The sequence below is a fragment of the Canis aureus genome, chromosome 4 (genome assembly GCF_053574225.1).
Source record: "Canis aureus isolate CA01 chromosome 4, VMU_Caureus_v.1.0, whole genome shotgun sequence".
In the NCBI taxonomy this organism is placed as follows: domain Eukaryota; kingdom Metazoa; phylum Chordata; class Mammalia; order Carnivora; family Canidae; genus Canis; species Canis aureus.
In genome coordinates this window covers 50,388,489-50,404,549 of record NC_135614.1, presented here as the reverse complement: position 1 = coordinate 50,404,549, position 16,061 = coordinate 50,388,489, and positions in this window count along the sequence as shown.

Genomic DNA, 16,061 nt, shown 5'->3' with positions numbered 1-16,061 from the left:
AATGTAAACTGTAGATATTAAAGGACCTTGCATACCTTATTCACAGATGCATCCTCAGCTTTAAGCTCAATGACTTTCCATAGTAGTTACTCATTAGCTATTAGTTGAATAAATAAATGAAGGAATGTTAGAGATGAAGTAAGTTCTAGAGAGATTAAGTTACTTATTTAAAGTCATACAGGTAATTGTAAAAATATGGAACTTAGACCCAAAGAGTTTATCAGTTTCAAATTATTACTATTATAAAGAAGTGTTACCCCGAGGGAAAATGAGGTGGAAGATGATGCTCAGGAAACAACTCAAAACCTATTAACAATAAGCTAGAATTCAGACTGTCTCAGGACGAATGCAGCTCATTAGATACAGAGAGTCAGATCACAACATCAGCTATTGGAATTTGAGAGACCCTGTGAAGCAGGCACTGAAACTGAACTGAAATGTTATTACTTGCCAAAGGTAGCCTCTGAGATGACCCAGGCTGAAAGGCTAGTGAAAAAGTGCCTGCCACAGGACCATAATAGTACAATTAACATCAAGAGAATCTTGTAGGAGACAGATGGGGAAGATATCAGGAGACTCATCAGAGGACCATGGCAGAGGGAGACAATAGACGATCAGAGCACCGCTGAGAAAAAATATAAAGTCGATCAGCCAGCAGCACTAATGGAGGGTCAGAAGGAATTGATGGTGAGTACTAGAAGGCCCTGAGCACAGCTGGTAGCAGCAGGAAGAGCTGGCAGTGGGAGAAGAAGGAGCAGCTAATCAAACTGTCTACCAGGCTGATTAGACAAGCAGTGCGATCAGACAGCAGGAGTAAGAGATTCAGCTGCAGGAGGATTAGAAGTATGGGAAAGGCAAAGACAGAACAAGGTCAGTCAATGGTCTTGCTAAGAGGAGCAGCTGATTGGGTAGCATTCTGATCAACCAGCTGTGACAGCTCATCACACAGTAAAGAGAGCCAGCAATAGGAGGAGCAAGGAGGGCTGAAGGGATGGAGCCATTTATAGAATGGAGGAGTCTCAGAGTCACAAAAGCTAATCAAAATTGACAGCAGCTCCACAGAGCTGGGGGCTGGGCTAGTTGGAAGTTTGCAGCCTGTGCCTTTGGTCAAGGGTTTATTTTTCACACCACAAACAGAGCATACTGCTCAGCTGTTTTCTCTACTATCCCAAAGCTCAGGGGACTGTGATTTGAAGTCTCCTTGACAAAGCAGGGCAGAGGCCAAACCTTGGCTCCTATCAATATGGCAGCTTGAGGACTGTTCTGGAACTCTGGCCAGCCTGGCTCGGCAGGCAATAAATATGCAGATACTCCTCTTTTTTTTTCCCTTTTTCTTTCTCTCCCTCTTTTCTTCACCTTTGTTTGTTTGTTTTTTTTTTTTTTAGACCTTACACCTGCATGCTGGAGAATTTGTACAACAGAATTTAAAGATTTAAGTCAAAATATGACCTATCGAGATTCTCAGAAATGTCTGCTCCTTGTTCTTTCAACTTTAGGTACAGTCACTGTTTACACTGAAGTATTATTTTTTCCCATTAATGCACTGAATTTTTTTCTCTTATAACACAGAGACACACACTTAAAGACTTTAAAATTGCATTCTTGTGAACTGGTTTATACAATGGGTTTTGTAAAATCAGAAAACACATGTAAAGCTTAAAAAACAAAAATTTCTGTATTTTCTTTTTTGATTGATTTTAGACTTTCTCCTAGTAAAAGTCTATCAGTGTCAAACCCATCTTCAGTGTTTAGATGACTGGTTGTTGATCTCTAACCTATGTATTCCTTGTGTGTGACAATTTGGGAATCCAAAGGCACACAATAACCAACATCTACATTTTTTGAGTGCTTACTTGGAAAAATGATATAAGAACTATTTTTATCCCTCACTTTACTGGGTTATGAGGCTCATAAGATTAAAAAGATTAAACAAAGTTATATACTAGCAAGTGGGGAAGTTAAAATTCAACCACAACTCTACTCATCTATGTCACATGGGCTTTGTGTTTCCAACAAAATTAAAAGGTACTGGATGAAAACTTGTGTGGGTTTTTACTACTCATCCCATTTTTATTCTCTTCAAGAAATAGAGTAAAGGAGCTTTTTGCCAGGCTTAAAATTTCTTTACAATATGAAAAGTAGTCTCCATACATTTAGAATATAGTAGGTGACATTTTTTCAAGAGGGAGATTGCTATATTTGGAAGGTGTTACAGCTGCTGTGAATTAAACATGTCCTTATCATATCCCTTTATGACCCCTCACATCATCTGGATAAGTGTCTGGACCAAAAAAAATTTTTTTACATGTGATTTTAATGTATGAAGTAATTTATTTAATATTAACTGGGCTTGAAACTGTAGTAATTAAAATAATGTGGTACTAGAACAAGAATAGACAAGATGATTAATGAAACAGAATAGAAAATTTAGTTTCAAGTAAGTATAGGATTTAAATTAATATAAAGGTGACATTTCAGATTGCCAATAAAAGGATGAACTTCCTAATGGCTCTGGGTTAATTTCCTGATTATTAAAAAACAGTAATATCCTTCTGTTACAAACAATACAAAATGAATTCCAGATAGATTAAATTTAAAGTTGGTAGCATCTATTTTGAATGTACTTTACAAAAATTTTTATAATATGCTTGCTTTTTTTTTTTTTTATCTCATGATTGTCTCATCTATTGGTGTTGCTAAGTATGATCATTTGGTAAACAGGTGGCAGCTGCCAGAATTCTCCATTGTGAAAGTACAGCTTTTTTTTTTTTTTAACATTTGTTTTTATTGAAGTTCAATTTACCAAGATATATTATAACATAATATATCTCATATTATGCTCATCCCATCAAGTGTCTTCTTCAGTGCCTGTCACCTAATTACCCCACCCCCCACTTACCTCCCCTCCCGCAACCCTTTGTTTGTTTCCCAGAGTTAGGAGTCTCCCATGGTTTGTCTCCCTCTCTAATTTTTCCCACTCAGTTCCTCTCCTTTCCCTTATAATTCCTTTCACTATTTCTTATAGTCCACATATAAGTGAAACCATATGATGATTTTCCTTCTCCAACTGACTTATTTCACTCAGCATAATACCCTCCAGTTCCATCCACGTGAAGCAAATGGTGGGTATTCGTCCTTTCTGATGGCTGAGTAATATTCCATTATATATATATATATATATCACAGAAGATATACACCACATCTTCTTTATCCATTCATCTGTCAAAGGACATCATGGCTCCTTCCACAGTTTGGTTATTGTGGACATTGCTGCTATAAACATTGGGGTGCAAGTGTCTCAGCATTTCACTACATCTGCATCTTTGGGGTAAATACCTAGTAGTACAATTGCTGGGTCATAAGGTAGCTCTAATTTTAACTTCTTGAGGAAGCTCCACACTGTTTTCCAAGGTGGCTGTACCAGAATATGCTTGCTTTTTGACCTAACACATTTGATAGATGTCCATCACAGCATTTTCTGCTGTAACAAAAATGAAAGATTCATGATGAAATAAATATCAAACAATAGGGGAATCACAGAAATGAAATACAGTGTATACTTGTATAAATGGGCTACTCTATTATCATTACTAAGAATTCATGCTGCAAAACTCATGTAGTATTACTTTTGTAACTAGACAACAAATGACGATTATTTTAATTAAATATAGAAAACATATGAAATACATATATATACAATAAACTACTATAAACAACTTGAAACCAAAAAGGGCATTTTTGGTACTAGTGCCATCTTATTCCAAGTGGGAGCTAGAGTGGTCAGCACTGTAACCTACTTAGCAGGCACATGATAAATATGTGATGATGTCAAATATCACACTCTTAGGATCATCTCATAATTTTTCAAAATTAATTTAAAAACACCTTTTATCATCACAATCCTCATGGATAATAGCTTGGGTAAGTGTTTAAAAACTAACCCTTTAGTAAAATACTTCTTCCTCTAATTGTTTTTTAAACCTTAATATATTATGTAATTTTAAATACTGTATTATAAAGTATTTTCAGTTCAACTATAAACCAGTGAAGAAGAATAACTAAGGAAAAGTTAGAAACACTGGGTAATTCTCTCATATCTGTAACCTCCCTCTTCCCCAACAAATGTAGTTCAAGGAGAATTTCTTCCCATGAGATCTTTTGAAGGATCTTATTATTCCAAGCTTAGCTGTAAGTGAAAATCAGACTCAGTGTTATACTATTCTATTATACATGAGTCTTTCAAAGAAGTAGTACATTTTTGTCTTCCTGCCCTCTCTCTAGGAGATGGAGAAAAAAACAGAAATAATCATCCCTTTCTAGTTCATGACATGGACCATAATGATTATTTTAGTGAATTCTTCATAATCAAGGGCATGATATGTAAGAGTCATATACACTTTTAAGATTTTGAACAACAACAAGAAAACAAGAATCCCTAGCACTGGACTAAAGAACACATTGATTTGTTTTTAAATGTAAAGAGTATCACTAATTAGTAATAGTAACTCACAATCAAGTGAAAGGAAACTTGGTCAAACCTATTTAATCCTAAGAAGTACACACATTTCTAAGGAATATTGATCATTAGCAGTAATATGATTACTTGAGTATATTTTCTCAGGAAAGAGTTAATTTCTAACAGTATAATGGCAGTTCTACAGAAAGGATCTCACTATCAAATATGGTAGGTTCCATCAGTTAATTTTTGTTTGCTTGTTATTTTTTTGTCACTGTTATGATTTTTTCCTATTAAGGATGGAATTGTGTTGGAGAAATTTATATATTTATAATAATGATGATTTAGGAACATAATGCAAGGACAGGGATTAGATAAAACATAACTGATTCTGGGATTGAATCCAAATTCTCATTAAACTAAATGGGCTAACCCATTAGATGCATAATATACAAATTCATAGTTAGGTTAATGAAGGAATATCCAGAGCAGAAATAACAGACTCAAATGCTTACAGGGTCTAGGAAGGGATCACAGATGTGCATACTGGGCTGCAATCATTTAGAATGGTAAAGATTATTAGAATCTACTTAAACCTTCAAAATTCAATTAAAATAATTGTGTTGGGAAGTGAGGGAGGGCACTAAAAGCTACTTCCAGCTCAGAGGTTGCCAGTTTTGGTCTACCAAAATGACTAATATATAAGTACATCTCCAATCTTAGATACTCAAATGCTAGAATCCCTGTGTATAAGACAATCAAGTTTGTGACCAGTTATCATTTGTTCTTTACTCAAGAGGTAAGGCATTTGCCACTTGCTGAGGAGAGAGAGAAGATACGTCCCAGTTCCCTGGGAGCTGATAGTTTAGGGAGTTTATCATGTAAATTAATATATAATACATGGCAATTAATTATGATAAGTGGTATAACAAATAAAAGTACAGTAAAGAGGGGCATCTACTAAAAATAGAACTAGTGATATCTGCACTGAGTCATCAAGTATAAATAGGAATTACTCAGCAATGAGTGTGAGAAGGACCTCAAAAGCAGGAAAACAACATATTATACATATTAGTGATTTGACATCTTTATCATTCCCTTCCAGTTTTCATTTCTCAATGTACAGTAGTTACATAGATATAGAGACACACAGATAAATAAAAGATGCTCACTCAGTAGCAATTATTATTAGTATTAGTATTAGTATTGTAGGTCAGTATAAATTGATGTTTTGAACTCAGCCAGACTTGGACTCAATTTTGCTTTCTGAACTTTATTAACTGTGTGACATGTATTATATCACTTTAACTCAGTAGGCAAGTTTCTTTGTGTAGTGAAGATAGCAATATTGACCCACAATGCTATTGTATGGATTAGATGAAATAACACACAGAAAGTCCAGTTCCTGCTACATAAAAATCATATAAAAATTTTAAATTTTTAATTATCAGGGAAAATAGTATCCAGGGTTAGTCAAAAGAGAGAAGAAATTTTAGAATAAATGAAATGATACTAATTCATCTACATTATTACTTCAAACCAAATTTGGTAATAGTTATTTCTTTTTTCGGAGAAAATCATTGTGTGCTCAGATGTCACACATGGTCATATTTTTCTGTCGCATCATTTAGAGTTACAGCCTTGATTCTATCCCTTGGAAAAATGATTTAGGATACTACAGGTTTTTGTTTCTTTTATTACAGATTACCTTCCATAAGAGTCACTTGGCCTAACTTTAGAAAATTTTAAAACTCTAAAATGGATAAAATTTTCCAGGCAACCAACTTATGTTTATTCTTCAGGTTGCTTATGATAGGAATGTCAATCTGAGCCTTCCAGGAGAACAGTTACCTTTCCTAGAGTGTGATTACTCTTTAAATATAAAAGCTGTTGCTATGCAGAGTCAGTGTTCAATAAATAACATTCTGTGTTAATTGCCATGAAGCTAAGGTGTTTCTTTGCTTCCTATCTGAACTAAACTATGCCAACCTGGTGGCAAAATAAGTGATTCAGTCATTCCTATTGAATTTGGGCTAGTAATAAAATGTGTAGGAAAATCAAGCTACCCATGTCATATCTAACTGACAATTCTAGCATTTTTCCACATGTCTAGAATACATTGACATCTTTAATATTTCTGTAAGTAGAAAAATACTATAATAGCTAATATAATTATGCTTATATGAGGAGATCAAAAATCTCAGGACTACATATAAGATTTACATTTATATCCAAATTCTGATCCAAATATGTTTATGTAATGTGACCCTGAGTATTTGAAATTTATAAACCTTGATTTATCAAATGTTTATTGGGCACATATTATGTTCCAGATCTTGATCTAAATACTGTTCTCATGTACCGCACTTCCTTTAAAAATGGGCGTAAAACATTACCAGGGCAAGTATAGTTCAGTAAGACAACATTTGTTTATGCTTTAAATTGGAAAATTATAAAGAAAATGACAAATCTGCCCATACACTCATTGCATCTGTCCATTTTTTGAGCTGTGCACAGGATAAAGCAAACATTGTTTCCTCCCCTTATGAAAGACAAAATAGCAGATAGTTATTTTCTGAAGCCTCCTTTGTAACTATGAATCAGGCACAGGAGCTATGCTATGTGAAGATGAGCAGACCCTAGAGTCACAGGGACCGGAAGGAATTTTGGTGTTCTTGAGGTAAATGTAGGAGGACTACATTCCTAAGGAATCAATGACAGCAGTGTTCCTGGCAATATAGAATGTGCTGAGTCTTAGCACCAGTGTGAAGATACCTAAAACAAAGAATGTACTATATTTTTGTACATTGTTGAGTAAATGTCCCTCTGTTTTTGTCAATTTCACAGAGCATAGAATCAAGATTCTCCCTTATTTACTCTATAGAAATACCATAAAAACAAAATATCATAAACAGCTCATTTTCTAAAATTTCTACATTATTCAGCTGGGTTCCAGGTTTGTTTATCAGCCCAAACTCCCAATGATTACTGAAAGACAAAGAAATAAGAATATCTCATTTCTGATTGAGTTAAGGTAACACATGGCACTTCAATAAGGGTGTAGACTGAAAACTTCATTCTGAAACATTCGAAGACTTTCCCATTAAGCAATTTTCCACTCTAAATTCATATATACTAAGCTGTTATTGACTGCAGGGCAGATAAGCCTAACCAATTTCACAGAATTACTTTTTGGTATGAGGATTACAGCCACACACAGAATAGCAGATTGATCAAAAATGCTGGCTTCTAGGGCAAAGGGAAAACAGCAGCTGAGACAATAGAGCCATGTCAAAAATCCAGAACGTTTGATGGTCTGCATTTTGCACAATACCAGATTTAGTTATTTGTAATTGGTCTCCTCAACATTCTTGGGAGGATAGTAAAAACAGCTATGATCTTATTTTACAGTTAACAAAAATCTCTTAGCCTCAATTTTCTCATCATTACCTAAAATATTTATTAAGGAATCTTTTTTTTTTTTTCAAAGAAAAAATATCTGATTTCTGCTTTTTAAAAGACAGTTCAGTGCTCTCCCATTGGTCTGAAAAAACTGATCCAAATCATTGTTTAGTATGTAAGACTCCGTGTAGTCTGACATCATCTGTAATAGGGTACACTATGTTGTGCTGTGGTAATAGAGAACCCCAAAATATCAGTGGCCTAATACAGCAAATTTTTTTGTTTTTACTTACACAATGTCTGCCACAGAGTTATCCAATCTTCCCTATCAACTGTCCTTCAAACAATGACTCACATCCAAGCAACTTAGCCTATACAATGTAAGATGTCCTCATTCAACATGGGAGGGAGAGAGAGACTAGATAATTGTGCATGGCTTTAATTTCCTTTGCTCAAATGTGACATCATTCACATAACTCACCCAACTGAAAGGGAGGGAAATACATACATGAGTAAATGAACATTTGAGGATCACTACTGTCCCTTCCTTACCTCCTTACTTGTCATCCTTTAACTGCACCATTCTTCTACCCACACTGAACTCTCAGCTATACCAACTGCTTCGATAAGCCATGCTCCCTCCTCCCACGGGCATTTGCACATCTTTTGCCTGCATGGGGAATATTCTTTCTTTTCTTCCTCCATTTTTCTCTTCCCCAACCCTTCTACCTAGTTGATTTTCATTTTCTTACATTCTAACTAAACATCATTTTCTCAGGGAACTCTCCAAACTATTCCACTTCTGCAAATTAACATTATAGGAAAGTTCCTTCTGGAAGTCTTAGCAGATTTGTGTTTCTCAGTGTGACTATTTAACAAAGGCTTCCCTAACCCACCAAAATGAAGACTACAAGATATCATGACCTTTACTGATTTATGGTTAGTATCCTATCCACAACACATAGAAAAATAACTGGCACATAATAGAAATAAGTATTTGTTAAATATACAAATAAATGATGGAGAATTTGATGTTCAGAGAGATTATACCATATGACTAAAGGTACAATAATTAGTGACAAGACAGAACTCCTACCTGGGTCTTCTGACTCTAAATTCCATTTTCTTATCACTAATCTCCTGTAGGCTAATTTTGGAAATGGGCAGTTTCTTGGAAGGAGGTCATTGGAGACATCTTACAGAGAGCACTTACTGTTAGTAAGAAAAAAAGACAGACATATTTTCACCATTTGCATTCATAGGGCCCACAGCTATTTGAACCTGGAGATCTTCAGGTATATAAGCTAATTATAAAACAATCTTTGTCATCTTAAAAAAGAAAAGGAAACTACTGTTTGTCAGCAAAAAGAGCTTTCAAATTTAAAGGCAAAACAAGTGGTTGCTTTGTGGCTTCTTTCTATTGTCCCTCCACATTTATTTCTGACTGTGGAGACAGACAGATCACATTGCCTTATAATGAATCACCCTTTCTAAAAAGAGTACTCTATTTGCATGAACAATAGTTATGGGTCCAGCTTGATAATGAGTAAAGCTGAAAACCAGCCTCGACTAAGTGCATAGCTTTTTTAGTTCCTAAGGATCACCTGAAAGGAGATAAAATTTTACTATGAGCTAGTCAGTTAAAAAATACTATTTTCTAAAAATAGGTGCATACTGGATACGGTATGACCCCTTTTTAATATAGCATCACTTTCAGGAGCAGGAAACGTAACACGTTTTCATAACATGCAAGTTTCACTATGCTTTATCTTTGTACTAAGTCTAAAAGGCAGAGAACTCCTATCAAAATCAAAAGAAACAGGTCAACACCAAGATATATCGTAGTGAAACTTGCAAAATACAAAGATAAATAGAGAATTCTGAAAGAAGCTAGGGACAAAAGGTCCTTAACCTACAAGGGTAGATATATAAAGTTAACAGCAGACCCATCTACAGAAACATTACATTACAGGGCAGAAGAAAGTGGAATGATATATGGGAAAAATATGCAGCCAAGAATACTTTATCCAGCAAGGCTGTCATTCAGAACAGAAGGGAAAAGTAAAACTATTACTATTTGCAGATGATATGATTTTATGTATAGATAATCTTGAAGACTCCACCAAAAAACTGTTAAAACTAATATATTTATTCAGTAAAGTTGCATAGCATAAAATAAATATAAAAAATCTGTTCCATGCTTATGCACTAATAGCAAACTATCAGTAAGAGAAAAAAGGAAAACAGTTCCATTTATAATTGCATAATAAATGATAAATTAGTTGGAAATAAATTTTACCAAGGATGTGAAAGACCTGTACACTGGAAAACTTTAAGATATTGATGAAAAAAACTGAGGGAGACAAATAAATGGAAAGATATTTCATGCTCATAGACTGAAAGAATTAATGTTATAAAAATGTCCATATTACCCAAAGAAATCTATGGATTCAATGCAATTCCTATTATAATTCCAATGACATTTTTTTCATAGAAATTGAACAAACAATCCTAAAATTTGTATAGAATCATGAGAGATCCCTAATAGCCCAAACAATCTTGAGAAAGAGGAACGTAGCTGAGGCATCATGCTTCTTGACTTAAAGCTATATTACAAAGCTATGATAATCAAAACAGTGTGATATTGGTGTAAAAACAGAGTTTAATGGAGCAGAATAGAGAGCCCAGAAATAAACCCATGCATATATAGTCAATCAATCTCTAATAAAGAAGATAACAATATATACTGAAGAAAGAATAATTTCTTCAATAAATAGAGACAGGAAAACTAGACAGCTACATGCAAAAGAATGAAATGACTACTTTACACTATACACAAAAATCAGATGAAAATGGATTAAAGAACTGATTTCAGATCAGAAACCATAAAACTCCTACTAAAAAATATAGGTGGTAAGTTTCTTGACATTGGTCTTGGTGATATATTTTTTTAATCTGACTCCACATGCAAGGGCAACAAATGCAAAAAGAAATAAATGAGACTAAATCAAACTAAAAAGCATCTGCACAGTGTAGGAAGCAATCAACAAATGAAAATACAAACTAACGAAGGGAGAAATATTGGAAAATATTCTATAAAGGATTAATATCCAAAATATATAAAGAACTCACATAGCTCAATAATAATTTTAAAAATCTGATTGAAAAATGGACAGAGGATCTAAATAGATATTTTTCCAAAGAAGACACATAGGTGGCCAACAGGCACATGAAAAGTTGTTCTACATCACTAAACAATAGGGAAATGCAAACAAAAAACAAAATGATATATTCCCTACACCTGTCAGAATGGCTAGCATTAAAAAGACAAGAAATAAGGACTGCTGGTGAGGGTGAGGAGAAAAGGGGACCCTGGTGCTCTGTTGGTAGGAATGTAAATTGGTCCAGCCACTTTGAAAACAGTATAGAGGGTCCTCAAAAAAGTAAAAATAGAAAAAACATACAACCCATTGATTCTACTTCTGGGTATTTACATAAAAGAAAAAGAAAACACTAATTCAGAAAGCTATTTGCACCCCTATGTTAATTGTAGCATTATTTATAATAACCACAATATGTAAACAACCTAAGCATCCATCAATACTACTCAGCCATAAAAAAGAAAGAAATCTCGCCATTTCTGACAATATGGTTGGATCTTGAGAGTTTTTAGACAATTAGAAAAAGACAAATACCATATAATTTCACCATAAAATATTTTGAAGTCTAAAAATCAAATCAAATGAACCAACAAAATATAGCAAAAATTCATAGATACAGAGAATATATTGGTGGTGGCCAGAGGAGGGACAGTTGAGGAGTGGGCAAAATGGTGAATGGGACAAGAGTTACAAACTTCCAGTTATAAGTCATGAAGATATAATGCACAGCATGGTGATTATAGTCATTAATATTGTATTACAAATTTGAAAGTTGCTAAGAAACAAATCCTAATTATCACAAGACAAAAAATTGTTAAGTTTGTATAGTGACAGATGGTACTAGATTTATTGAAGTGATAATTTGTAATGTATACAAATGCTAAATTATTGTGTTGTACATCTGAAACTAACATAATGTATGCCAATTATACTAATTTTTTTTAAAGATTTTATTTATTTATTCATGAGAGACACACAGAGAGAGGCAGAGACATAGGCAGAGGGAGAAGCAGGCTTCCTGTGGGGAGCCTGATATGGGACTTAATCCAAGGACCCTGGGCTCATAACCTGAGCCAAAGGCAGATGCTCAACCACTGAGCCACCCAGGTGCCCCTAAAAATGATTTTTAAAAGAAAATTTTTACCCAGGAAAATAGTGGTAATCACACTGTACATCTACATTGTACATATAACGTATTCTTTCACAGGTCACATGATTCTTGCAACAGTTTCTAAATCTAGAAGTCAGGCACTATAATACCTATTTTACTTATGAAAGAAACTAGATCACATATTCAATTAATATTACAAGAAAAAATCTAGACTTTTCTTACTTTGAATCTACTGCTCTCTTTACAATATCCTATTTTCTCCCTCCGGGAATGTTAAAGTATTTTAAAACTCTTTTGCCTACATTATTATGTCCTGGAGCAAAGAGTTTACAAGATTTTTTTAAAAATATCTTATACAACAGGTAGTGGAAGTCTCTGGTTTGAGACACCGCAACATATACCTCAAATAGCTCTGCTTGGGAAGTTATAGGGTAATGTTCAAAATGGGATTTATGACAAGGCTTTTCTGACTTTAATACAGCCTTTCTGGATGAAGAACTTTTCCTACTAAATTTGTTAGATCTATAACTTGAGGCACTTAGGGACTACTTTTGTGAGAAATCAAAATGACTGCCTTCATCACAATGAATGATATTTGACTTTAGAAAGAAAATGTAATTAACTGACTTGCAGTACAATCACTCTAAATTAATCAAGAGCAGACAGACATTAATTCAGAAAGGGAAAATCCATCAAGGCAAAACAAGTTAAACACTGTAGAATCATTAATATCCATTTCACAAGACTGAATGCCATTAGCTCTAGTCAGCCAACAGCCTGGCACAATCACTTTCTCTTCCTGCTGCCACTGGTCCATAGAAAAACAGTTTACTGAATTTATTTTCAAACAACTTAATTTGCTTCTCATTAAGGGGTTGTGTAGATGGTCATAATGAATTGATATTTAAATGAGAAGAGTTTATTAAAATAAAAGTTTAAAATAAAAGTTTTTTTATTAAAAATATTTAACCTTCTGATGAGAAGAACTTGTTTATTCTTGTTGTTGTTGTTTTGGGTTTTGTTTGTTGTTGTTTTGGTTTTCGTTTTTGCTTAAACCTGTATGCTAAGTTTGATTTGCTCAAAGAAATACTGAGAGTTGCCTCTAAGATTCCAGTAGTAAAAGTAGCCTACCCAATTAGGCTTTATTTTGTTGTTAGTTGTGGAATAACCATAGGGTAGCTAAAAAGAAAACCTGGAATGGAATACAAACTCTGTCATCTTTCAGATACATGTCATTAGGAAATCACTTAACCTCACTGAGTTTCAGTTCCTTCATCTAGAAAATCTGGTGACTATCTATCACATCAGTAAATTTGATGTTTAAATGAAATAATGCCTATTAAGTATTTTGTGAGCTCTAAAGTAGTATACTAATGAATTTTTTGAGAATGAGAAGGAGTGACCCAACTATTGGTTATGTGGTCTTCAGTAAATTGCATACCTCTTTGAATAATCCATGAAAGGTAACAATAATTCCTTGTAAGATTACTATGTGAAATGGAAATAAAGAACTAAATAGAGCATACAGTTAGCACTTAACAAATTACTATGATGATGATGTTTACTAAGCTCTTACACTTCACCAAGACCAACATTATGATATTCTGAGACAGCAATGGAATAATCATAATGGAAAGTATAAAACATAATATAAGAAATCCTGGGTAGAAATCAAGGAAAAAACATGGTAGGGTTGAGAAAGAAGCATTCTCTAATAAATATGTGATTATTTACAACTTATACATTTATATATTTAATGAATTTTGTGGAATATTTATTATCGGGCAGGCAAAGAATGTTATACATAATCCTTACCATCAGGGAGCTTAGTATCTAGATAGATAAAAAATAGATGAGAGATAGAAATTCGTATTTATATATTCATATATACCTGAAAACAGTATCTACATATATGTTATATACACATATATAAATACATATTTGTGTTTGTATACATACCATATTATATTTTCACTAAAAAATCAAGCAATAACATGTCTCAAGATAGTATATAGTAACACTAAATAACTAAGACAAAAAGTGTTTGACAAAAAATGCCAGTTTTTCACTTCACCAACTGAATTCTTTCACCCACAAGGTGTTCTCAAATATATTTATTATATAAAGGAATCTATCAATGTAGGCTTTTTTCTAAAAACTGGATTCTGAGGACTGGAGTTATTTTTCTGCCCTTGTTATACCCCTCTCCCCCACCCTGTTTTCTCTGCTTACCTGAAATAAAAATAAAGGAGAGGTCTTTTCTAAAATCTATCAGTGAACACTGGAAAATCTAGTATCATTCTTCAAGTACTTCAATGTTAGCCCACTGGTATTTTAAATGGCACAAGGAGCTACTTCTTCCACTACTGTCTGCTACAAACATGCCATCCAGGGACAGTGTTATATTGGATGACTTACAATGCATCGGCATCCCACACTGTCATACTACTAGTCCCTTACACAAGTTATTCTCTGTGTAAGATGACCTTGACTTAGCCATGTATCTCTCATGTAAATCATTCTTCCTCTTTGAAGTTTTTTCAGACCTACTCCATTAAAATGAATCCTTGATCTCCTTGTTAGACATCATGAATTACCATATTGCAATATCTTATTACCATATTGCAATATCCATCTATTCCACTAGATTGTGAATTTTTCAAAGGCAGGGACTGGGTTTTTTGTTTGTTTATCTCTTTATGCCTCCAGGGGTGGCAAGTAGTAAATACTTTACAGATTCATCTGCAGTGGATTCTTTCAAATAAACTTTGTCCTAAATCTGTCATTGGATTACATGAGATTAGAAAGAAAACGTGTGTCAAACAATGTCACCTAATATTACTGAGTACTTATTACATGACACATATGATAACTGTTATTAATCCCATTTTATAAAATAATAACAAAAAAAGACAAAACAAGCTTGGATAATGAGATTGTCCCAAGATTATTCTAGCTGCTTGTACAGGACAAAGCCAGAATGTAGTTACTGGTCTGTCAACTCTTAACCCATTAGGTCAAGTGAGAACTGATTCAGAGTGATCTACCCAATTATCATTATGCTCAGGAAAGGGCAGCACTGTGGTGATTCACAACTGTGGAAGCTTCGTATTATAGAAAAGAAAATAAAAGTGAACAGAACCACCCACGTTGCTGCACTTAACATGTGCTTATTTTATTAATGGCAATGCAAATGAATTTACTCTATTTTGCAAGGTTAAGACAATTTGGTTCACAGAAATTAAGATGTTGTTCTGCTGTATTCATAGAAAAGAGCTAAAATAGAACTTTCAACTGCTAACACAACTGCATAAGGGAGATAATTATTTTGGTTAAATGTCACTAATAACTAATGGGGAAAATTCCATTTTTGCTAAACATGGGAAAATATGTGACTAATAACTGATAAAGGCACTTAGTCATTACTTATTAACTGATGATTTTAAAGCCACAGGTGCATCTCTTTTCTTCTTCATTTTAAAAAGAAATACACATTTAAAAATAAAGGCAGAGCCCAGTTAGAAAGGACAACAAAGGAACTCTGTAGCCTCAGGTATTCTTTTTTATAGACAGAAAAAGAACAGCAGGTTTTTCCACAGAAGACGTCATTAGGAATTCCCTCCTTCTTTCTTTCCCTGCATTCCCTTATATTTCCACATGGAGAGTGTTACCCTACCCCCAGAAATTCTACTTGACAATTTCAGTCTTGGGGAAGCATGATGACTCATACTATAACTAGGGGCTTTACCCTATGGCTAGAGAACAACTTTTAAAATTGTGTCCGTTTGTCCTTTTGGAATTGAGCTTCTTCTTTTAGAATAACACAGAGAAGGCTGGTGGCAAAATCAGCAACTAAGGACTTAGGTGTCCACGATACCCATTAAATGCATGAATGTATGTGTGCATACACTTGTATATGTATACACCCAAT